The sequence below is a fragment of the Pseudorca crassidens genome, chromosome 14 (assembly GCF_039906515.1).
Source record: "Pseudorca crassidens isolate mPseCra1 chromosome 14, mPseCra1.hap1, whole genome shotgun sequence".
NCBI lineage: Eukaryota > Metazoa > Chordata > Mammalia > Artiodactyla > Delphinidae > Pseudorca > Pseudorca crassidens.
Genome location: NC_090309.1, coordinates 6,584,996 through 6,611,104, shown reverse-complemented (window position 1 = coordinate 6,611,104; position 26,109 = coordinate 6,584,996). Strand labels below are relative to the sequence as shown.

Genomic DNA, 26,109 nt, shown 5'->3' with positions numbered 1-26,109 from the left:
CAAAAAAAGGCTGCTGGGCGCAGAGCGCTGCGCCAGGCACTGTACCACTGTGATGTCTGGGAAGGGGGACCTCCCGGGGGTAGGAGACCTCGCCCCTCCTTTGGGCTTCTCGCCAGGCGCCTCCACGTGGGGAACGCCGCCGCCGAGGATGGAGTGGGGTCTGCTAGGCTAGGGGAAGCTTGTCACCGATCCGGGCCTCGGCGGGGCGCGGGGTCTCCCCTTCCCACCCGACTCTGTCTCGGAGCCCAGCAGACTATGGAACAGCAGCTCTTGGCTCCTGGGACTATTTATGTGCACGTGTCTGTGTTCGGTGAAAGCCTCCCTGTTTCCTCGCGCGCGCCGCTCCAGCTTCTCCTTTTCTTGGATTCTCGCCTGTCTCCTCCCACAGAGGGAAAAAAAAAAAAAAAAGGTCACGTATGTTTGGAAAAATATGTAGGTCAGTGGAACATTTCCTGCACTGGTGCAAAATGAGAGGAGGGCAGCGGGGGAGGGGAGGGAGCGGCCGCGTGGAGCTCCGGGTGCGCGCTCCTGGCCACGGTCCCCCACCCCTCGAGCCTCTGCTTAGGAGGGGGGCAATGAGCCCGCTCCTTTCCATCCTTGACCCATTTTCCGGACCAGCTACGTTCGCCTTGAAAAAAACAGCGATCATTCCTCCCCAGCAGGCGGTCCTCCGCGAACCAAGCTCGCCGGCGTCTCCCCGACCCTCGCCGCCTCTCATTGAGAAAGCGCAGTGGTCGGCGCGCACAGACGCGCCCGGTGCCCTGGCTGGGGCTCCGCGAGCAGGCCCGCCCCGCTAGGACGGCGTGCAGGGGACCGCGGTGGCGCGCTCGTCCCCCAGCGCACGGGACAGCGGGGTGGCCGCGGGCAGGGCGAGGGTCGGCACGGGGCAGGGGAGGAAGATTCCCTGCCACCCCCATTGACAACTTTGACGGGACATCAGCCGGCAGCCCGCATCTGCCGGCCTTCCCTCGGGCCAGTTTCCCTCTAAGCACATCCCCGCCCCCGCCCCGCGCCCAGCCCCGACCCCTCGCCCCCGGCCGGACCCCGCCGCTCGTCCCCGGCAGCCCAGCGGAGGTGGTGGCGGCCTCGGGGCGCGGGTGTCTGCGCCGCCCAGGGAAGCTGGGGGGTCCGGGGGTCCATCTGCCCGTACGGCGCGCAGGGTGCTTGGCCCAGGCTAGGTCGCGGCCAAGGCCCGGCGTGCGGCCAGGAGAGACCCGGCCGGCGGCGGCGGCGGCGGCGGCAGCGGCAGCGGAGGGAAGGAGGAGGCGGAGGTGGAGGAGGAGGAGGAGGACCGAGAGGAGGCGGGAGGAGGGAGGGGGAGGGGGAAGAGGCGGCCGCGGCTCTCCCCGCCGGCGCTGCGTGCGGAAGAGTTTGCCGCGCGAGCAGCGGGCCTCCTGCAGGAGCCAAGGGAACCCGCGGCGGCGGCGGCCCGGGAGCCGCGGCCGCGTAGCTCCGAGACCCGCAGCCGCGGCGGCGGCGGCGGCGGCTGCTAGAGCAGCGCCTCCCGCCGCCGCCCGGGAGGAGCTCGCCGCGCCCGCTCGCCGCCTCGGCTCCCAGCGGCGGCGGCGGGAGGCGCGTCTTCCCGGCCCAGTCCGCGCCCGGCCCCGCAGGGCCGCCCCGGCCCGCTCCGAGGTAAGGGTCGCACCCCGGGACGCGGGTGGCCCGGGTGGGAGGACGTGCGCGCGGGGTCGCGGGACTCCGTCACCTGCTCGCCGGCGCGGTGGACACGCGGGGTGGGGAGGGACGCTTGGGCCCGGGGCTGCGCGGCGCGGGGGTCGGGGGCGCGGGGCGGTTGGGTCCCCACCCCCAGTCCCGAGTCTCGCGGCGGGGACATCGCGTCCTGCGGGACCGCAGCGGCGGCCGGGCGGGTGGGCGCCGGGTGCGTCTCGCCAAAGAGGCAGAGGACGAGACACCCCGAACCTCAGGGTCTGGGGTGCTCTGAGAGTACCTTCGGGGTGGGCGGAGGCCGTGCCCGGGTAGCAGCCTCGAGGGTCGCCCATTGGCCTCCCCGAGCCCCACCGCGCGCCGCTCCCCGGAGCGTGGGGCGTCGCGGACCCCCGGAGAGTGCCGTGCGCGCCCCGGGCACCACCTAGGTCGGAATTGGTTCCGGGCTGGAATGGGTGCCGAGCCTGACCCCTGGACGCCCGGAGAGCGCGTGGCTCAGCCCCTCGCGCCGCCGTGCCACCCGGAGCTCCTCAGGTTGGATGCCAGGGTGTTGTTTTGTGGGGAGGTGTGCCCCCTCCCAGAGGCGAGGAGGGAGGCTTACCTTTGACCTTTCCGTAGAGCGCCGCGGGGTCGGTAACGAGGGTGGTGGTGGTGAAGGGGGGTAGGGACGGGTACCAAGGGGCCAAATTAAAAACCAGCCCCTCTCCTCTGCCTGCCCCTGCTTAACTGCTCAAGGTAAGAAAGTTTGTTTTTAGGCTTGTGGTTCATAAATAATTAGTAACCAGTTTTGTCGATGAAGCAAGATGGAAACCTTAAAAATACGTACGCACTTCCAGAAAGTCTAAAAGCTCCCAAGGTTGTATCCAGGAGGTTTTAGTTCGGAAAGTTAAAAGCCCCTGAGTTCAACAGGTGTTCAGAAGGGGTCCGAAAGGGGAGAGCTTGGCGAGTTTCGTCTTTTAAGTACATGCACCTTTGATTCATTAAATTGACTGGCCTGTTTCTTTAAGGTAAAATGTTGAGTAGTTATTAACTTAATTAGCAGAGACGAACTGGTCATTCTTGGTTATTCAGAACCCAAATCTTCTTTTCCGTAATAGAAGGGTTTTCCCCATTTGGACTTCCCAGATAATTAGCTCTAAGGCAGTTCCTGGCAGGGTTCAGCCCTGTCCATCCCTCTGTCTGTCGGACACTAGCTAACTCAGTCCCTGATCAGTGAATTGACCAACTCATTATGACTTGCATTAAAACACAGCAAGTTTTAATTGCTCTTCCTTGGGAGGTGCTAGTTCAGAATTCAAGGGCAAGTCGTAGCTGTGTCTTTCTTCCCAGAAGATTTCTTGAAGGAGAAGTTTGCCAAAAATAACCCCCAAATGTATTTTAAAATAACTCCCCAATACATATGATGTTTAAATGAGCTATTCAGGCTTGGGCCACTATTTTGCAAAAGCAAAAAATCTGTTTGACTGCACAGCTGAACCAAGACCGGTAGAAGTATTGGCATTTCTCAGCAGTCTACCTAAAGATTTAGTTAAAAATAAAGTGTGCACTGTAAAGGTTTTCAATAACTGTCTTCCGTCTCACGGAGAGATGTGGAGTGTGGATTAGAAGAATTGTAAATATGCTGTTTTTAGCCATTTTCTTCTTGGAAATCGATGCCTCTGTTTATTTGCTGATCTGTCCCACTGTAGCAGACGTAGAATCAGTTTTGTTCTCACTGCTCCCCGTACTGACTCCCATGGAGGCCAGAGAAGGGAATATATTCCAGAGGAAATATGTTATTAATAAAACGTTACCCCCCAAAGAGTTAAACATGCCAAGAAAATAACCAAGTGGGGCTTCACTAATTAGTGTGATGAAAAAAATTCCCTGATTGGAGAAGCGAGTGTTCAGATGGTGACTCAAGAATTCATCTTTCTGTAGAAAATGACAATTGTTTTTAAGCTCGTTTGATTCTTGTAAGCGTTTGGGCCCCTTTTTACTATTTCTGGCTATTTAATTATGAAAATGATTTAAAAAATAGTTTAAAATGACGACATCATCTGATGTGTGTCGTTATGAAGTTGAACTCGTCTTATTTTTGGAACTATCTTTCTTAACTCTTGGTAATCTTTATAGCTGGCTCTTAGCACTGCTACTAGTTTTTAGGTTAAACATTCAAAGTTAGTGATTTCTTTCCGATTAAAATAACAATGCATGCATATGCTCTTTATATCACCACCTTTATAGTAATTTTTCGTAAGTTTGGCTTTTGAACCTTAAGCCTCCAGAGGGCTGTCCTTCTTCGTAATTTCTAAAACAAGTATGTATTTTATTCTTTCCGTGAAAAGTCAGTTTTGCCATGGTGATCCAGGCACCGACTGTCCCATGCTGATACCATGCGCAGGGTGGCATCTCTTTCCCAAGTGAGGTCAGATTATGAGGTGTTGAAAATAGCCCAGTGACACCGGATTCTTGGCTTTCTTACAGCAACAGTGTAATTGGCTGCATCAGAGAAGCATCTAATTGAGTTTTGCATTTAAATAGTGGAAATGATATGCATTATTTGCTAACAGAAATATTTGATTAGCATGTCCCTGATCTTCATCCTATGTGTAGCAAAGATAGGAGGTCAGGGACCGCCACAGTCATACTCCCCCCAGCATCTCGTCCCTCGGAGGCCTTGCTAATCATCAGTGCTCAGTAATAAGTAGGTGGAGGAAATGAGCTGACTTGTCGATGACAGTTATCCAAAGGGTAGAAATTGCTGAATGCTAATGGGGTACTCAACTCTGAGTAATTCTAGTTTAAATATGAAGATGATTAATAGCACCTTAGAGCACTAAATAAACACTCACTAAATGTGAACATACGTAAAGGGGGAATTTGTTTTTAATGCAGTCTTTATCTAAGGCGCTACTGTTTCTCACGGAATTCTTTGAAATTGGGGATCACTTGGCATTTTAAGCAAAGTAATCTCTTAAGTAAAGTTCCCCCAGAGATCACTTGAAGTTTTTTGGGTCATAAGACAGTGTGTGGTTTCCGTATGATGACTCGGAATGGAAACGAAAGTTTATCTTCTGTGTTGGTGTGAAAAAACAAACAAACAAAGGTATACTAAAAAAAAAGTGGAGGGTGCGGAACATCACGTGTCACACTTTATAGCGCGTGGCATTGATTGTCTGGGGACCTTGGGTCTGGGTTGGGGCCTGAGATTCCGCATTTCTTACAAGATCCCAGGTGCTCCGGAGGCTGTGACACACTAGAAGTTTCTGGAATATTCTTAATTCAGTTCAGCCTGTGTTGACCAAGCATCTATTGCATAGTAGGCCCAGGTGACGGGGGAAGAAAGCACAGGGGTCCAGCCTGCCCTCAAGGAGCTAAAATGAGGAAGGGAGATTCTTTCTAGACTGAAATGAGACCCTGGAACACCACTCTTCAGCCGTGTGGCCAGAGAGGGGCCGAGGAAAGGGGCTTTTTCTGGTAGGGCTCTCACGTTGGTCATCCTGGATCTCTAGTCTTCTTTAGATGGAAAGCTCTGTGACTCGCCAGGAAACAAAATGCAGATATTGAAATCAGACAGACCTGGGGTAGCCTCCCGGCTCAGCTACTGTGTGACTTGGGGCAACTTTTTTTAACCTCCCTGAGGCTCAGTGTCCTGGTCAGAAAAAATAACGGGAAGAATGCTTGCCTCGCCAAGTTGGTAGGATGACCAGTGAAGGACACAGGTAAGGCATAACAAAAGGGATTGCTTTTACTACTGCTGATGGCTGCGAGGCAAGGAGGAGAAGAGGGTCCTAAAAATATTTTCGTGCGTGGTTCACCAATTAAGAGATTCCATTTGGTTAATCAGCAAACCCAAGGTCGGCAGTAGAGAACCCTGCCTGGGGATGGAGGGTGGGCAGCTGTGCAAGTTAATGGGATGCACAGTGGAATGATGGGAAGCACCCACATCTCCACTTTTCCCCTGCAGGGCCCTGGCTTCTGGCGAGCCTTGGTGATACTCTTCTAGCAATATGTTTACTTGAGACTGTTCTTGGTACTCACCCTGTAGGTTCTGTTGATCAAGACCAACTGGTGTTTGTGGCAGTCAGGCACGCCTTAAAAATATGTTTTGGAGGGAAGGGCATTGGTGTGTCCCTGGCCAAGCCCTTTTAAGGGTCAGAGCCATCCGTCAGCCCTTAATCTGAGCTCCCTGAAGGCAGTGCGGGGCGGGTGGGAATTCACCACCCAGCGCTTTATTTTTTTTTTTTTTTGTGGTACGCGGGCCTCTCATTGTTGTGGCCTCTCCCGTTGCGGAGCACAGGCTCCGGACGCGCAGGCTCAGCGGCCATGGCTCACGGGCCCAGCCGCTCCGCGGCATGTGGGATCCTCCCGGACCGGGGCACGAACCCGTGTCCCCTGCATCGGCAGGCGGACTCTCAACCATTGCGCCACCAGGGAAGCCCCCACCCAGCGCTTTGTACTTCATGCTCTGAGGCGATTGCTTCCTCTTGACGTCTGGGGAAGATGGATTTTGCAAGGTAGCAGTCTCCTTCACCCTGATTTTAGGAGGGGTAGTCTGGGTAGCCCTCTAAGTACTTCAGCCCACGCTGCTCCTATGTGTATGTTTGAGAGTTCCACTTATTATTTGCAAAGGAGATTCCTCTGCGCCCATTCCTACCCCATGCCCTGCCCAAATAAACCTTGAAAGCCAAGCGCAAGAGAATGTTAACGGCCTGTGTGACCCTGTGATATGCGTGAGGGAAGGACAAGTAGAGCAGTGATTGGAGCCAAAGCAGACCTCGGGGAGGGGGTGTGGTAACAAGGGAGGGAAGGCGGGGCAGGGAGCATCTGAACACTTAAAATGGAGATCACAGCAGAGGCGGGGCCCGAGGGTAGGAGGTGGGACCCAGGGCCCTGACTTTATGCGTTTCGCTACTTTGCTGAAGGCAGTGGAGGGTTATGTCCCAGGTCACTGAAAATCGTCTGGGCTTCCGGTGGACACAAGCCCTCCTAAAGGAAGGCAGGTGACAGAGCTGAGCTGCGCGATACTTCCAGCCTCTTCTGAACCCAAAGTGGCGCTGTGCAATGTCTCGAGGGATATCTGCGCCCCTTTGAAAGTCAAAATACTGAGAACTGGAGAACATTGTAAAAGTTATTTTTCTGTTATGAAAGTATACTTAATTTTTGGCAAATGTAGAAAAGACTGAAGAAAATGAAATTACCCACAATCTCGAGGTGTTTCCCTTCAGTCTTTTTTCTATGCATTAGAATTATTTTTTTTAATGTTAGATTTTTAAAAATAATATAATCTTTTAAAATTTTCAAATAATCCACAACTACTTCTTAGTGAAAAGAAAAAGATCCGCTTTGCTGTCTGGTCCTACCTAACCATCACCCCCTTTTTTCTGCTGGATAGAAACCTGGTTTCATTCAGGAATCAACCCTAGTCCACATGTCTCAGGGGTAAATCCTGATTGGCTGAGCAACCAAATCCTGATTGGCTGAGCAACCCAAACAGGGGCGGGGCCTGTTGTCCTCACCAGTGATTGGCTCGAGGTGAGCAGATGGCACTCATCTTTGCCAATCAAACGTGAGGGTGGGTTACTGGAGGGCTTCCCTGACTCTTAAAAAGAGGCGTGGGAGGAAGTGGCAGCTTTTCTTCTTATGGACACAATGCCTGTAAGTGGGGCAGCTGTCAGCCAACAGAGCAGGCTGGGCCAGGTCCCAACTGACCTGGGAAAGAATGCAAAGGTGAAGAATGGGGCCTCCACAGTGCCCTTGACCTTCCGAATTACCCAAGAGGAGTCTCTGATTTAGGACGTTTGGGAGATCCTGAAACCTTCCTGACCCCTTAAAGCAGGTCGAGTTGGGTTTTTTGTTAGTTGTAGCCAAAAGCATCCTAACTGATGCATCCCACAGCTCTCCACCCCTCTCAGTAGGTGATTGCTGTTAGCCATGGGGGTGTAACCTGCTAGTCATTTTCGCTGCATTTACATATATACCCATATCTGTACATTTTCTTTTGAAACCAACAGAACTAATTCTATGCGTTTTATTTAGTGACTTTTTTTGTGTGTGGCATGAGGTGGTTTTTTTGGTCATTTCTTATATCTATTCTTTTTAAAGGTTCCACAGTAATATTCAAAAGTGTGGCTGACACAATTCATTTAACCCATTCCCTACCGTTAAACATTTATTGTGCTTTGTTTCCACTTCTTGACTGTTGCCCACAGTGTTGGTATTAACTTCCTGATCTGTATATCTTCAGCTACATTTCAGATTGTTCTCAGGGACTACCAGTGGAGGATTCCTGGGTAAAGGGGCACACCTCTTGGAAAGATTGATAGATGCTGCTAAGGTATATGGCTAAAACAGTGTGGAAGGGTGCCGTGTCTCCGTGTCTTAACCAAACTCCAATGCATTGAACGTTCCGGGTAGACATGATTTTAACGGCCATGTAATAGTCCACGATAATTGTTCTTGGAGTGTCTCAGTGGTTTGTGAGGACACACAAGAGAATATTTGAAATGGAGGCTCTCCGTGAAAACTAACTAGACATGATCAACCTTGCAGTAATCTCCAAAGAGTTCTGAAGGGGTGTTGGGAGACACACCCCTCCAGTGATCTGTTTCCAAGGAGACTTGGAGGAGACAGTCTACCAGACCCTCCTCAATCCAGTCAGTGGGCTGCCCAAGCGTTTCTAAGGAGCTTTGTTGTTTCTGGGATCCACAGAGTTTTTACTCTGACAGACGTTCTATCTCTGCATATACAGGAGTCAGTTAAACAAAGACTTCGTGCATTTCACGAAGCAGAGCTGAAATGTGAGTTTGCTGTATGAAATTTTCCAGTTTTGCGAGAGAAGACAGGAAAGCAAATGGGATGGATGAAACACATAAAACACGTTAATCACATTTTTTCGCCTTAATTCAGAGAAGAAAATCTAATGTTTCAAGGAAGTTCCCAGGGACAGGGTAATTCCATTTCGAGTCTGGTGCCTAATCATTGATCCTCACTAATAGCCCATTTCGGTGAAATTCAGATTTATCTTTAGTGCTATCTACAGAATGCCAGTATTATTTCAATTTCAGAACTAGAAGCCTTCAATTTTTCCTCTGTTCCGTTTTGCAAGTTTAAGGCCTATTTAGAAATAGGCAGCATGGGACTTCCCTGGTGGCGCAGTGGTTGGGAGTCCGCCTGCCAATGCAGGGATGCGGGTTCAACCCCTGGTCCTGGAGGATCCCACGTGCCTTGGAACAACCAAGCCCATGCGCCACAACTACTGAGCCTGCGCTCTAGAGCCCGTGAGCCACAACTACTGAGCCCACGTGCCACAATTACTGAAGCCCCCGCGCCTAGAGCCCGTGCTCCGCAACAAGAGAAGCCACCGCAGTGAGAAGCCCACGCACCGCAACGAAGAGTAGCCCCCACTCGCCGCAACTAGAGAAAGCCCGCACGCAGCAGTGAAGACCCAGTGCAGCCAAAAAATTAATTAATTAATTCAAAAAAACCCTGTATGCCCTTAAAAAAAAAAAGAAAGAAATAGGCAGCATGATAGATGTACACATCGCAGTGTGAACAGTCAGCCTGCATGTTGTCAGAGTGGGGGAAGGGTTAGACATTGCCTCGCAGCCTGAGAAGTTTTTGGAGGAGGTGGGTTGGAGTGAGACAGGGAAGAGCCCATCCGGCTGCTGAGTTGATCCAACAAATCATGGATTTTCCACATCAACACCCCCATTTGTACCATCTACAAAAGACATGGCCTGAGGGGAAGGGTCCAGGGGAGGGATAGATTGGGAGTTTGGGATTGACAGGTACACACTACTGTATATAAAAATAGATAACCAACGAGGAACTCTGTTTAATATTCTATAATAACCTAAATGGGAAAAGAACTTGAAAAAGAGTAGGTACATGGGGACTTCCCTGGCAGTCCAGTGGTTGAGACTCTGCGCTACCACTGCAGGGGCATGGGTTCAATCCCTGGTCAGGGAACTAGGATCCCGCATGCCACGCTCCGAAAGAAAAAAAAAAGAATAGCTACATGTATAACTGAATCGCTTTGCTGTGTGCTCGAAACTAACACAACATTGTCAATCAACTCTACTCCAATATGAAATTGGGAGTATGGTTGGCTTTGGGCTTCTCACCGCGGTGGCTTCTCTTGTTGCAGGAAAAGAAAGGAAACTAAAAAAAAAATAAAAGAATTCCTCAAAAATAAATTAAAAAAAAGAATTAACAAATTAAATAAAAAGGCATGGCCTATGGTGTTGTCATCATTTACTACATAAGATGCCTGTTTCCCTGGAGATCGTGTTCTACTAAAACTGTGAAAACAATTTTAAACCCCCAGTATTGGTGTGTGTTTGTGGTGGGGTGGAATATTGCCAAGAGCAAATTGTTGTGTCACTCTGGGCTATCAGTTCCTCCAAAGACGCAAAGCAGAGATTACTCTTGACCTCACCAAGGCGTTCGTAATGGTCAGGGAGGATTTTATTTCTAAAACCCTCCCTTCCCTTTTACGTTGACAGAGAGAGAAACTCATTCACGGCAAATTTGCACAGGGGTTTTGTCGAGGTTTTACTCTCTCTCCAGCTAGAGAACTTTCTTTTATTGCCGATCCTGTGTAGCCCTTGGCCGATAATAATCACTTGGATTTATGGCTCAAGACAAACTGATTTCATTTGAGGTCAAGAGAGCTTCTGATGTTTGAGCCACTTTTGGGACTTCCCCCCAGTGTGTCCATTCCAGCCTCTGCCTCTCAGCTCTCGACACTGAGGGGCCGAAGCGGCCTCGTTCTGCCTGGTCCTGGGATCCTGGAAGCACTTGTCACCCGCCACAGTCCCTCTTTGGGAGTCTGTCATTCACCTCCACGCACCAGGTTTACCAACATGGGGTGGCAGCTCAGAGAAAACCTCCGCCCTGGGACTGTCACCTTTACTTTCATTGGATCTGGAAAGGCTCCACGTTTGGAGGCTGTGTCCAGGGGAAGCCCAAGACCCCTCAATTTTAGAGTTAAATGCAGGTGGCCTTGATGAGCACAGACCCCTCCCCTGCATCTCACATCCCCGTCCTGACTCCTCCACTAGCTCAGGTGTGCGTTCTCACCTTCTCAGCCTTCACTCACCCCTCAGCAGGCTGACTCTTGGTTCTCAGAGCTCTGAGCCCTTCACTTGCTCTCAGGTGACTTAACAGGATGCTTCCGGGCAGGGCTGCAGCCATGACTCTCTAACAGTTCGGTTTGGACCCGGCGTCCCGGATCATCGCCCTGGTCCACATGTGTGCGTGTCATTCTTGTGCCCGAGCCTGGGCTCAGGCTGGTCTGCGAGCCCCCTTGCACCCCACACCTTGTGCAGGGCCGGCAGGTAGGCGATCACAGGGCTCAGTGGAAGAAACGAGAGTAGACCGTGGACGCTGGTGTAATCAGCTCGGCAGTGTCTGAGGAAGCTCAGTAGCACCTGGCTTCCTGCGCGGGGGCCGCCGGCAACTCAGGCCACCTCCCCACCTGGGGGCAGCTCATCACTCGTCTTCATCCTGGATGTCCAAGCACTTCCTTGGGAGGTTCTCTCGGCTGGATCAGCCCTGGCGGGTCCTCAGCCATTGCCTCTACCTTGGCTGCCCAGGGCCAGGCCACCATCCCCTGTGCTCTGAGAAGACACCCACGTCTGGGCAGTGAGATATCCGCCCAGCTTGTGCCCATTTATCTGGACCTGTGCTGTCGGGTCCATATGGAGTTACTGGGTGGGAGTGGCCTGTTTCTCCCCTGTCTTATCTCCCCGCCGGCCTCGACTGGTGGCGTTCTCCAAGCACACAGGAGAAGCTGCAGCTAACCAGCTCCAGAGGCTGGGATGGCCCCTTCCTGCAAAGACCTGGGAACCTGTGGGGCATGCCTATATTTTAAAAAGAAGAATAGTTCCCTCTGTGTTCCCAGTTTCTCCAAAACTGTGCTGTGTTTGCACTGGTCAGCTGTTCAGAGTGGCCAGCTGTCTAACCTCTGCTTTGTGGACCAAACCCTGGTTTCCGTCGTGCCACGTGTCTAAGTTCTTGTCTCTGTTAAGCCGCAGAGTCTCATCCCTCAGGTTGTGGGGTGGCATCGTTAGGAGGAACTCAGTTGAGGCTGTGTTTGTATTTCCTAACGTCTCAGGTTGGCAGCTCCTATATGTATATTGCAACCTGTTTACATGAGATACTTGTAAAAGCCTGCAGCCTTTTTCTTCCATGTGGCAGCATTGACCTCTGACCTGATTTTAAATCACAGCATGGGGTGGCCATCGCCATATGGGTCAGCAGCATTTTTTTCTTTTTTTATTGAAGTATAGTTGATTTACAATGTCGTATTAGTTTCTGGTGTACAGTGGAGTGATTCAGTTATACATATATATACATTCTTGTTCATATCCTTTTCCATTATGGTTTATCAGAGGATATTGAATAGAGTTCTCTGTGCTCTACAGTAGGACCTTGTTGTTTATCCCTGCTCTGTATACTGGTTTGCATCTGCTAATCCCAGACTCCCACTCCATCCTTCCACCATCTCCCTCCCCGCCTTGGCAACCACAGGTCTGTTCTCTGTGTCTGTGAGTCTGTTTCTGTTTCACAGATAAGTTCATTTGTGTCATATTTTAGATTCCACATGTAAGTGATATCATATGATATTTGTCTTTCTCTGTCTGACTTACTTCGCTTAGTATGATAATCTCTAGGTCCATCCATGTAGCTGCAAATGGCATTATTTCAGCGTTTTTTATGGTGAGTCAGCAGCATTTGACAGTGACTTAGTGAAGACAGCTTGTGGCCCGCAGCAGAAAGCCCTGACACCCTGCCTGACACGGTCGCTGTGGCCAAGTGACCTCGGCAAGTCACACACACACCCAAACTCAGTCTCTTCATCTTAACAGGGAGGCATTGATACTGAAGGGGGAAAACCAAGAGGAGAGAATGTTTGTGAAGGAGTTCCATAAAACTGAAGAGTTGCAGTACTCTTCTTATCCCTTGCTGTCGTGACCAGCTCGTCATTCAAGCTCCTCCATGCCCAGCTGGGTAAACGCCAGCCCCCAGGTGACTTCTTTCTGAATGAAGTACTTGGTTTTCTCTCACACAAGGTACACGCTAGCAATTAAAAACACAATATAGGCCAGTGTTCTCTTGAAAGCTAACGTCATGGGAAAAAGTGAACTTCAACTATAGAAGCCAAACACTTGGAACATCTCGGCAGTGGCTTGGGCTTGCAGTTTGCTTTCGAAAGCTTTTGCCATTTATAAGAACAAAATAGCCCGATAACATTTGGTATCTGAAAATTCAAACTAAATCAAATAGACTCAGCATGTTCCCACGAATGCTAAGATCTTATGGGTTGTGTGGGGCATTTCACCATGATGAACGTGATGTGCTATTTCTTGTGACCTTTTGTTTCTTTCTAAAGAGGGTTGGCCTGTGGAATTGGGACTCAGCTCTGACCACCCTGGAAGAATCCTGTGACTTTCCTCCTGTGTCCGAATTCCTTACAGAGCAAGGGTCTCCTGACTTTCAGTGGAACCAGGAGTTTAGTCTTTGGACTGGACACACACAAATATGCCGATTCTGGTTAATAAGTTGGTTTTCATTGTGGAGAACTGTGTGGAGGTTCCTTAAAAAACTAAAAATAGAGCTACCATATGATCCAGCAATCCCACTCCTGGGCACATATCCAGAGAAAACCATAACTCAAAAAGATACATGCACCCCAATGTTCATAGCGACACTGTTTACAATAGCCAGGACGTGGAAGCAACCTAAACGTCCATTAACAGATGAATGGATAAAGAAGATGTGGTGTGTATATATATATATATATACACACACACACACACACACAATGGATTATTACTCTGCTGTTAAAAAGAATGAAATAACGCCATTTGCAGCCACATGGATAGACCTAGAGGTTATCCTATTGAGTGAAGTAAATCAGACAGAGAAAGACACATATACGATATCCCTTATATGTGGAATCTTTTCTTCTTGTAAAAGATTTAATTTTATTTATTTTTCGCTGTGTTGGGTCTTTGTTGCTGTGCGGGGGCTTTCTCTAGTTGTGGCGAGCTGGGGTTACTCTTTTGTTGTGGTGCGTGGGCTTCTCATTGCAGTGGCTTCTCATTACGGAGCATGGGCTCTAGGCATGCGGGCTTCAGTAGTTGTGTGCGGGCTCAGTAGTTGTGGCATGCAGGCTCTAGAGCTCAGGCTCAGTAGTTGTGGTGCACAGGCCTTGTTGCTCTGCAGCATGTGAAATCTTCCCTGACCAGGGATCGAACCCATGTCCCCTGCATTGGCAGGTGGATTCTTATCCACTGCGCCACCAGGGAAGTCCCATGGAATCTTAAAAAGTGGTACAAATGAACTATTTACAAAACAGAAATAGAGTCACAGATGTAGAAAACAAACTTATGGTTACCCAGGGGGAAAGGGAGGGATAAATTGGGAGATTGGGATTGACATATACACACTACTATATATAAACTAGATAACTAATAAGGACCCACTGTATAGCACAGGGAACTCTACTCAGTACTCTGTAATGACCTATATGGGCGAAGAATCTAAAAGAAAAATGGATATATGTATATATGTAACTGATTCATTTTGCTGTACACCTGAAACGAGCACAACATTGTAAATCACCTATACTCCAATAAAAATTAATTTAAAAAATAAGTTGGTTTAGAGATGGAAGGAAAGGACCTACAATGGACTGAATATTTGTGCCTCGTCCAGAGTTCATATGTTGAAACCCTGATCCCAATGTGATGGTGTTTGGATGTAGGACTTCGGGAGGTGATTAGGTCATGTGGGTGGGGCTCTCGTGGATGGGATTAGTACCCCTATAAGAAGAGGCCAGAGAGCTCGGTAGCCCTCCTTCCACAACAAGAAGGCTCCCACCTGCAGGTGGCAAGTGAATCCTAACCAGAACTGACCACGCTGGCACCTTGATCTTGGATGTCTGGCCTCCCGAACTCTGAGAAATAAATTCTGTCGTTTAAGCCACTCAGTCTCTGGTCATTTGTTATAGCCGCCAGAATGGACTGAGACAGGACCTCAGAGATCATCCAGCACAAGGTAGCTCACCTTTTCCAGGTGAAAATTAAGAGGTTCAGAAAGCAAAGGGGCCTCTCCCTGCTCCTGGAGCCCCAGGTCCTGCAGCCAGGCAGACCTGCTGACCCTTCCAGGAGGTTCTGTGCTTCCCTTTTTCCCTGAGACCTGAGGATGTTGCTTCTCAGCTGAAATCCAGCCAGTGCAAGGATGAGGCTTTCCCCAGCCTCGGCCAGTACGCTCACGCCCGGAAGTACTGGGAGAGGGAATGCCAGCAGCTCAAACGGGTCAGCCTCCCCCCAGGTCCGTCCTGTCTCTCGGAGCACCACGCAATCTGCTCTTCAATGTGACAGTCAGGTAAGGGAGCCAGAGTCCCGGGGTTGCTGGGAATGGAGGAACAGGCACAGGCAGAACACAGACTGTCCACTTTCACTTCTGGAACCCACTCGCTCTTGTAGCTGCCGACATCCGACTTCCTTCCAGAGAAACCAAAGCACGGAACTCGCTCACTTCCAGGATGAAGGATGAAATGCCTCCTTATTTGAACCACTTCCCAAAGTGCTTCTCACATCTGGGGGGCCGGGGTCCATGGTAGGACTTTCCCACCTGCGTGTCTTTTATGCCTTCACTTGGCCACCTGTGCCGCTTGGGCCTTGAGACAAGATAAAATATCACCGGGTCTGGGGTCAGGGCTGTGTCCACTGTCACTGTCGCACACGTGAGCGCCTTGGATTCAACAGCAGTCTCTGGAGGGAAGCGCTGTTTTATCCCCGTTTTATGTACAAGACGCCAAGGCTCAGAGAGGTTAAGAGACTATCACAGGGACATTCAGAGCAGGAATTTGGATGCAGCTCTTTAAAGAAGGACCAAAAATAGAACAGCCGGTTTTATTTACTTTTTCTGAAATGCCACTTCTGAGAAGCTAGGATATGTCTAAAACGAATTAAGCATCTTACATGTGACTTTTTTTTTTAAGCGGGTTTTCTTGAGTATGAGGTTATCATGGGGCTGCTGGAGTAGAAAACAACTCCAATCTGGGGTCCGTTTGCAATGCAGCTCTTTGGAGGCGGAGGCCGTGTGCGAGAGGGCACGGAGAGGCAGGCCGGCAGGAAAATCTCTTCTAGGGCAGAGTCATTATTCTGTTCCTTGCCATCTTTTAGTAGCTAACCTGCTTTTCAGAATGGTTTCTTTTGCTGTAATAAGGACTCTTAAATCAGGACACTCCTTCCGCCTCTCCTCGTTTTGTCTGGACTCAGGGACATCTTTCTTTGGCCGAACTCAACATAGAGTCAGCAGGAAAAGGTAGGGGCCGACTGGTACCACATTTGCGAAAACACTTTCACGTGAGTCTCATCATCCCGGACCTAGAAAACCAGCAGCTGCCTTATTGACGCACGAGCCTCCTGGAAGTCACCTGGGTTAACCTGAAGTGTGCCCCTCCACCACACACACACACACACAGACACACACACACACAGGCACACACACAGACACACACACGAACCTCAGCACTCAGCAGATGCCAAAAAAAATAGATGCAGGAAAGGTATTAAAGACAGGTCGTTTCTTCTTGATTTGACTCCAGGGGAGGTATCTACAAAGCCGGTCCACTTAACTTACGAAGGGCGGTTCAGAAAACCCCAATCCCACCTCCCTCCAGCTTTGGGCAGCTGTGGGCAGAGGGGCTGGGCTTGCCATGTGGGCTGGGTCAGATCAATTCTGTCCTTGCCTGTTCTCCTGTCCCCACCATTTATGGAAATAGAAGCAAAACCCCAACACAAGCATCTGTACGATAATCCGGTCTGTCCTAGGATTGGCACACGTAGGCACAGGCAAAAGCAAATGTGTTCCAGCCACTTTGCTCGGATTTGTACCACACTCACTCCAAAGAGGAAGGATGAGCGATCCAGCACCTTCTCAGAGTGAGTGTGTTAACCTACCCGAGACGTTTCTGTTTTTCTCCACGATCCTTTAATAACATCCTTCTGAATTATTCTGGGCTGTGTATCGGTTCAGAGTGTTCTAAACACAAACTGATTTAGCATTCTTTTTTTTTTTTTTTTTTTTGTGGGATCTTAGTTTCCTGACCAGGGATCGAACCTGTACCCCCTGCAGTGGAAGCACAGAGTCTTAACCACTGGACCGCCAGGGAAGTCCCTAAAAACAAACTGATTTAGGAAGGTATTTTGGTGATGGCAGGTTAAACATGTGCCTTGGACGATGAGGATGGAGATGGTGGGCTTGGGATTCCTTGCTGTTGGGACCAACCATGAACTAATAGGGCCAGGAGTTAACTCTGATTTAAGGGGTACTGCGTTGTACCAGTTATGCAAAGGGTGGGCTATACCAGGTAAATGCCCTTTTTCATCAGTTCCCCACACACAGAACTTTCGGCATCTTGGTTTCAATGCTTTCCTGCTCCTTTGGTCTTGCCATTTGCTCCTGTCATGAAGGTGGGTCTCCTACCCCAAGCATGGTGTCAGGGGAAAGAGGTATACAGGGTTTGGAAGGAATGGTTCACCCCAGCTTTCCCAGAGTGTGAAAAGTTTGATCCAAAATATGAAAAAAAACTTTACAAAGAACATGAGATGAGGTCTGTGAAATGTGGGGCTTCTCTTAGTTCTGGGGCAGATTTTTCAAGATCCAGAATTAAAACCAAGAATACCTTTGAGCCCTTTAGTGTCAGCTTACCTGATGGCAGCCCTTGTGTTGCTATTTCTAGGAAATTATGATGCTTGCAAACACCTGAGTCATTCAGCAGTTGGTCCCCATCCTTCCGGAATTAATTAATGTTCTAGGGCAAACCTAGTATCCCAAAGAGGTTTGTTTTTTTTATTCCCAGCCAAAGAAGAAGCTGGAATTCATTTGAATTCAGGCAGAGTGAAGAATTCATTCAGATAACTTGAGGCCCATAGTGGATCTATTTTGTCTTCTGTCTAAAAGTTAGATTGTAAACTGCCACGTGTATCCTACTGTCCTAATCTCTTTGTTGCCGTTTTTTAAGACAGTTTACATTTTACTTCAGTAATTTCCGCTTTCAGTAACTAGCTGGAAACTTCTGGGAGATATCTGGGGTTAGCTTCTCATCTGAGTGAAGATACACTGAATTTCCTTCAAACTGGTCCTCTTCTCCTCTTCAAGCTGAAGTGAAGAAAAATTGGGCGCGTGTAGAGAACATGGTGTGGAAGAGACTTGGATTCTTGTGGCAGAGTCTCCCTGGGAATTTGTCCTCCAGAGAGGAGAGTCGAGGGGGCAATAGACCTGGAGGAAACCTCAGAGTCTCAGGCCACCAGTGCCATCATGTCACAGATGGGGAAACTGAGGCAGGACCTGGGCAATGGCGGAGTCCGGCGTGGAAGCAGGTCTCAGCGCCATGTTCTGAGGTCATTGTCTGCTTCTCTTCACCTCCCTCCCCTTTCTTGCCCACCTGCCTTTCAGTGTACATGTTGATCATTTTTACAAAAAGGAACAGGATTACAGCTGTGAAAGAAAAGACAAATAGGGCCTAGTGTAAGTCCCCAGATCGCCGCCATTGGTTTAGCTCATTTGTATGATTCCCGTAAGTTGGATGGATAACAATAAACATTTTTAATTTGCTTTCTCATGATGGCATGCACTGATTTAACTTCTTTTCCTTGACGATTAATTTGCATACTCAGTGCGCTGAGACAGAAGGCGTGGCCCCAGGGCCAGCAGACCCCTGGTCTAGCACCTTTTACCCGTGGGGAAGTTCGTTATTTCTCTGCATCCTCTGAGACGTTGAGAATACAAGGCCTGCCTTCCGACAGGAAGACAGTCGTAGAACAGTAGTTAAAACAGCTGTTGAATGTTTAAGTAACACTTTTTTCTTCTCGATGGAATTTAGGATTTATTGAGAACTGTGCAGTGTTAGTACATGCAAAGGACGTTAAGGCAAACTGTTCTCGTCTATATCTGGGGTGTCTATATTTTGATATTTTACATGAAAAACAAACGTTAATGGCATTATTTTGTTCACCTCTCCAGACCCCCGGGCCTTTGCCTATACTGTTCCCCCCTCCTGGAACACCCTTCCTGCCTTTATCACCTGCTGACTCCTGTTCACCCTTTTAGACTCAGCTCTGGCCTCCAGGATCCTTCCCTGAGGGGATCTAATGGCTGTGCTCCGGAGTCCTACAAAACCTCTTGCATGTCTTTTTCGTGGCAGTATCTAGATTTTACAGTTTGGAAGTTACCAGCTTCTGTGGCTGTCTCCCCACTAGACTGTAGGTCCCTGGGAGTAGAGATCAGAATTTCCCCTTTGTCTTGCAGGAGCTGCTGTGTAGCAGACATGCTCCATCAGTGTTTATTGAACTGAACCGAAGGACAGAAAACTGTTCATTTGAACTGGGTCATGGGACCCACTTTAATAAAGTTACATCATTTCGTCTGGGGTAGAATGGATACGTGTATATGTATGGCTGGGTCGCTTTGCTGTGCACCTGAAGCTATCACAACATTGTTAATCACTATACTCCAATATAGAATAAAAAGTTAAAGCAAATAAATAAAGTTACATCATTTTAGGTCCTTGAGATCCTGTGTTGTATTCAGTGCTCTCCTCAGCCACAGGCTAATCCACTTGTGTTCACAGGCCCCGGTTCATCAGAACGCAATCATCCACCTTCTGGTGGGCACTAGACAGTCTTTCCGCTGCAGCCTTTCTTCTTGTCTTAATCCTTTTCAGCCCAATCTTCCTGAGGCTTTAGGGTTCAGAATCTGGAATTCCACATCTGATATCTCAGAGAGCGTCAGGTGCCTGTGAAGTCACATGTCCCATCGCGGTGGGGCAAGGAACACTGCGAACCGCATCCGTCGGAGAAGGTCACATAGGCTGGGTGAAAAGAGCGCGTGACAGTGGGTGGTCTGATTCCGTTTTAGTTAGAACATGGGAAAATGAAAGGCGTGATCTCGCTGGCAAACAGAAGTGTGGGCAGGTGGTAGAACACAGTGCTTACAAGTCATGGGGATGGTGTGTAGGCTGCCTGGGTTCAAATCCAGCTCTGCTCCTGGCCAGCTGTGCAACTTAGGAAAGTGGCTTACACCCAGAACCTCCATGTCTTCCTCTGTCCAATGGGGATATGACGGTGCCTACTCTTTGCTGTTGTTCTGAGGATTAGCTGAGATGCTATATGCAGAGCCCCTAGGATTGTGCTGGCAGTGCAGTTAGTTGTCACTGTTCTGTTCTCTATGTTCTGTTCTCTATTTACCTATGAAAATTTTGGAAAAAGTATGAAATGTTCGGAGAAGGCCAGCCAGCATAATCCCTACCTGTGTGGCTGGCACAGCTACAGGGCTGTGTAGGAGACAGGCCGGCAGTGACCGATTGCTGTGCCCAGTGACTAAGTCAATAGCCAGACTGACCCTGCAGAATCACACACACACACACGCACGCACGCACGCACACACACGCTCACGGAGTTAAGCCCCCAGGTGCCAGGAAAACTGGAGTGTAGTCTCCCTGGGTATCTACATGCCCAACGGGATGAAGCCCAGACTTTGGAAACATCTCAAGGTCATAAAAACCCAGACACAGGAGACTCTGACTTCCACAGATATTTTATTTACCTTCCAAAAGGTCAAGGTAAGAACCCAGGGTCCCTTTCCCTCCCATCTCCAAGGAGCAAAGGTTTCTCTCCTTCCTTTCTCTCCTGCACAAAAGCGGACAGAATCCTTTGTTTTCCATCCCGCGTCTCTGGGGTGTCATCGGCACGTGTAGAAAGTTCCCATCGGCTCTCATCACCACGCCCAGGGATCTGGGTCTGGGGGCCCACACTGCAGGGTCACTCCGGCTGCCTCGTGTTTCTGCAGTGTTCATTTATATAAAGCATGTAACTGTGAGTTGACAACATCTCAGACCCTGCACAATTTGACAGACAGGTCCATATAACTGGGTGTTTCGCTGGCCCAGAGAACCCTGGGTCCCTGTCTGTAGGACATGTCTGAGGACCGAGGGAGCTGGGTCAGCACAGCACCCAGGGTACATCGGCAGGACCAGGTGACTCCAGGTGACCTCACTGGCGTTCCTTCTTTTACCAGAGAGACCCCGTACATCAATAAACAGCCAATTTTTACAAATTGTAGCTGGATTCTTTAATAGCAAAGTACAGTTCTAAATGAAATGACTCTGCCCCGAGCTGTTCCTGAAAGGAGTGAAAAAATGCTGCAGTCTGGTGTTCCCACTTTTGATTAGCCTCATCTGGGAATTTAATCCATTTTCTGATCAAAGTCCGAAGTCTCTGCGTTGCTGCAGCTTTAATCTTTGGACACACACACACACACACACACACACACACACAAATCAGGTTACAGCCAAACGGGTTGGAGGGGGCGGGTAGGGAATACATATCTAGGTAAAAGACGTAATCAGTGCCTTCATTATGGGAAGGTGCTTGGACAGTTCAGGTAAATGTTAACAGTTTTTTCAATGTAACTTGTCAGTATGTTTGAGATATTTTCTTCTGTATACTGAATTTTGTTCATTGTTGAAATGGTCCTAAGCCATGTTCTGTTATTTTTTGATGTTTATGTCAAGAAAAAGAAGAAAAATAATTTAAATTCAAATGCTTTTTGAACTCCAGTATTTAACTCATTTTTCAAAAATTTTATTCAAATATAGTTGATTTGCAATGTTGTATTAGTTTCAGGTGTACAGCAAAGTGCTTCAGTTATACATATATATAAATATATCTTCTTTTTTCCATTCTCTTCCACTATAGGTTATTACAAGGTATTGATTATAGTTCCCTGTGCTATACAGTAGGTCTTTGTTGGTTATCTATTTGATATATAGTAGTGTGTACATGGTAACCTCAAACTCCTGATTTATCCCTCCCCCACCCCCCTTTCCCCTTTGGTAACCATAGATTGTTTTCTATGTCTGTGAGTGTGTTTCTGTTTTGTAAATAAGCTCATTTGTATCTTTTTTTTTTTTAGATTCCACTGTAAGTGATATCATATGATGTTTGTCTTTCTCTGTTGGCTTACTTCACTTAATATGACAATCTCTAGGTCCATCCATGTTGTTGCAAATGGCATTATTTCATTCTTTTCTATGGCTGAGTACATATGTACCACATCTTCTTTATCCATTCATCTGTCAATAGACATTTAGGTTGCTTCCATGTCTTGGCTATTGTAAATAGTGCTGCAATGAACATTGGGGCGCATGTGTCTTTTCAAAGTATGGTTTTCTCTGGATATATATGCAGGAGTGGGATGGCTGGATCATATGGTAGCTCTATTTTTAGTTTTTTAAGGAACGTCCATACTGTTCTCCATAGTGGCTGCACCAATTTACATTCCCACCAACGGCGTAGGAGGGTTCCCTTTTCTCCACATCCTCTTCAGAGTTTATTATTGGTAGACATTTCGATGATGGCCATTCTGACTGGTGTGAGGTGATACCTCGTGGTAGTTTTGATTTGCATTTCTCTGATAATTAGCGATGCATCGTGAACTATTAGAGACATGCTCAACATGAAAACATGCTTAACTTCTTTTCAATTACAAAAAAGAAAGTTTCTGTGTCTGTTAAGGAAATAGATGACATTTATAAAGGAGTCTAAAGGATCCCTTTATCAAGGAAATGGATGGGCTTCTGAAGGGCTCCTGTGTGAATGAAATTGCTCTCAGAACATCCTTTGTCTCACCCATCAATGAATTGTTCAGACAGGTGGCAAGAGGAGGTCCTGTGAAGCCATACCAGAACTAAGCCGGTGCAGCCCCAGTGTCCCACATTCCCCAGAGGGAGACCCAGGTGGACGGTTCAGGAGGTTAGATACCCCAGAATAGAAAAGAGAAGGAGGCCTGCCTGGTCTGGTTCGGCCTGACCCGGCCCTGACATTCACACAGAAGGTCACATCAGCTTCCCTGTCTTGCCAGAGCCTTGGCTTAAAGATAGTTGTTTTTTCTTTAGCTCTGACCTAGTTAACCTATGGTTTGTGTCGTTAGGTCCATAGTCGGTAAAGTGGTTTACCCAACCCACCCAGCATTTCCCAGGTTCCCACGGCGCCAGGCGCTGCGCTGGTGCTGGGACGCCTCCGAGGATAGGCACCCGGGGGGCTGGGGCGGGGAGCCTCGGTGCTTGGAGGAGCCCGAGGGCCCTTTCACCCGGGATGCTTGGAGACTCGGGGGCTCGGAGCAGCAAGTTTTTTGATAATTTTCCTTAAGCACATACTTCATAATCGGAGCACCAGTTTTCAGAGAATTAGAAGCATTAGGTGTGCACAGACTCTACTGAAAAGCTCAGCCTGTCTTCACTCACTCGATCTCCAGCGGGGCTGAGGACCTAATGATTATGGACTGCGTTCTGCGTGACTTCCCGTCGGCGCTACAGGTAGAAGTTGTGGGGTACAGTACGGATACACTCAGGCCCAAAGGTGCATTTTGAGACAACGACTTAATATCTTTCCTTTTCATTTAGCTCTCATACTTGATGAGTATAGAGGAGCTTCCCGTGGCTCCAATGCAAATGAGTGAGAATTCACCATTGATGCTGTGTGGGAAAGTCACATACACGACTTGGAAGTGAAGAGAGACTGTCTTGCACCATTTTCCAGAGCACTGGTTGAGCCCTTCGTGGAAATGTGTTCATTCTCCTGATGCCGCTCTGATTGGTGAAGGAGATAGGGAGGCAAGGATGGGGAAAGCACGGGAGACCCTGGACTGTGGAAATAAACGAAGACCCGCCAGAGGAAGACCAGCCGAGGCTATTTACTCGGAGCTGGCAAAGCGAGGCAGTCAGCCGCCATCACTCGTGTTGCGGCAGAGCCTCGGAGGCAGGTGGAGGGGTGGGAAGGATTTAGGGTGGAAAGAAGGCAAGCCTCCGGGGCTGCCCTGGTTAGAGGCTGTTAGGGCAGCTGGAGATGGGCTCAGGAGAAGCTGGGCACCCTATGTGAACGGCTAGCGGTATGTATTTTATTTTATTTTTTTATTTTTTTGCGGTACGCAGGCCTCTCACTGCTGTGGCATCTTCCGTTGCGGAGCACAGGCTCCGGACGCGCAGGCTCAGTGGCCATGGCTCACGGGCGCAGCCGCTCCGCGGCATGTGGGACCCTCCCGGACCGGGGCACGAACCGGTGTCCCCTGCATCGGCAGGTGGACTCTCAACCACTGCGCCACCAGGGAAGCCCTGTATTTTATTTTTTAATTTATTTTATTTTTATTGAAGTATAGTTGATTTACAATGTTGGGCCAATCTCTGCTGTACAATAAAGTGACTCAGTTATATAGACATTCTGTTTTTATATTCTTTTCCATTATGGTTTATCACAGGATATTGAATATAGTCGGCTGTGCTCTACAGTAGGACCTTGTTTTTCCATCCTATGCATACTAGTTTGCATCTGCTAGTCCCAAACTCCCACCCCATCCCTCTCCCACCCCCTCCCCCTTGGCAACCACAAGTCTGTTCTCTGTGTCTGGGAATCTGTTTCTGTTTTGTAGATAGGTTCATTTGTGCCATGTTTTAGATGCTACATGTAAATGATATCATATGGTATTTGTCTTTCTCTGTCTGACTTACTTCACTTAGTATGATAATCTCTAGATCCATCCATGTTGCTGCAAATGGCATTATTTCGTTCTTTTTTATGGCTGAGTAATATTCCATTGTATATATGTACCACATCTTCTTTAACCATTCATCTGTCAGTGGACATTTAGGTTGTTTACATGACTTGGCTATTGTGAATAGTGCTGCTATGAACATAGGGGTGCATGTATCTTTTTGAATTATAGTTTTGTCTGGGTATATGCCCAGGAGTGGAATTGCTGGATCATATGGTAATTCTATTTTTAGTTTTCTGAGGAATCTCCATACTGTTTTCCATAGTGGCTGCGCCAACTTACATTCCCACCAACAGTGTAGGAGGGTTCCCTTTTCTCCAGGGGTGTGTATTTTAGCTCTCTCTGGTAGTTCCTAAATTGGAAGTGGGGGGTTGGAAATCAGGGGCACTGTCAGTTATTAATCAAATCCTGGCCATTTGGGACTGATTGTTATAGGGGTCGTTTGACTTTTTGGGTTTTTGCTAAAGATCATGGTCTGACCTCCTACAAGGGATAGCAGGCTGGCTTCCTGGGCTGGTTACTGTAGATGCTGGGTCAGTTTCTTGGGCAGAGTTCTGTTTTTACATATTGTCTGGCCGTTGTTGGTTTGTATATTTAGTAGCTCGGTACCAAACTAACGCTGGCTAAAAATAAGTAAGAGACCCAACGCACCTGTTGGTCCGGGGCTCTCGGGCTGACTAGCTTCCACCAGGTAGCAGCATCCGGACCCCACCAGTGGTCGCTGGATAGGGCCACACTGTGACCGCGCTGTGATCAGCCTGGTGAACAGCTGAGTCCTTGATCATGGGGCCGTAGACACTGCAGCATTTGCATGCCGTGTCTTAAACTTGGGATTGACCTTAGCGAGCTGTTTCTCTGAGGGGCTCACGGTTCATCAGGCAGGGCCAGCCCCATCCCAGCTTTCAGTCCGCTTTGGTAGGGACTGGCTGACTCCCCTGACAATAAAAGATTCTCTCTGTCATTTCACCGCTGCTCTCAGCCATGCCATGGCAGAGGCTTCTCTGGCCAGGAATGGAGTATTCCAGATGGCTCTGGAATTTCTTTAGTAATCTCCTTCTTCTTTAGTCAATTTCTTGCCACTCCTGGAAGTTTGGTACCATGGGCTCCCTACTCTGCGTGCTGCGTCTGGCCTGAGGAGGAGGGATGCTGCCCCCAGTGGCTTGGCAGGGTCCATGCCAGCCCTGGGTGCCACCACTCCGTCCTGGCAGACCACGTGGAGTCTTCTAAGGCGGTTCCCCACCCACCCCCCAGTTTTGTTTTGTTTTGTTTTTTCCCAGTTTCCTCTTTTTTTTTTTTAACATCTTTATTGGAGTATAATTGCTTTACAATGGTGTGTTAGTTTCTGCTGTACAGCAAAGTGAATCAGCTGTACATGTTTTTTTGTTTATATGTTTGGTGTGTGTTTTGCTTAAGCATTTACTGAAAATTCCTAGGTGGTGACATCATGGATAGCCAGTGACGATCCTGGAATCTTTGACTTTTCTAGAATTTAAAGAAAAAAGTGTTCAGAGTTTATAACATTAAGTTTTATATCAAATGTGCCTAAATTATTTAAGTTTATAAAGAGACTCTAAAAATATTATGTAGGGTTTTGAAAGACATCTGCAAGTTTTGAAGAAGAGATGGTTTTAAAAAGGCATCTTTTCTCTTGCCTTTGTGTGTGTTTGCGCTTTTGCAATTAAACGACATCCTCTGAGTGTAGGAGGTTAGTCAGAGCTGTCAAGTTTTTCTTCTCTCCTAATAACAACTCTTGTGCCATTGGCTACCAAGAATAACAATAAGCCTTTTCTTAAGTTGAAAAAGAGTATTTATTTTTGTCACTGAAAGAACAAC

General features: G+C 48.5%; 1 protein-coding gene across 2 annotated transcripts in view; it reads left to right on the top strand.

The window, feature by feature from the left end:
• The first annotated feature begins 1,372 nt into the window (after positions 1 to 1,372).
• Positions 1,373 to 26,109, top strand: part of NPAS2 (neuronal PAS domain protein 2) — a 181,870-nt gene continuing 157,133 nt past the window's right edge. Inside the window, exon 1 of one of the 2 annotated variants that reach the window (XM_067704152.1) lies at positions 1,373 to 1,632. The gene's annotated coding sequence lies outside the window, so the exon portion shown is untranslated. The remainder of the gene's footprint in view (positions 1,633 to 26,109) is intronic. The other variant, XM_067704149.1, reaches the window with a different exon arrangement.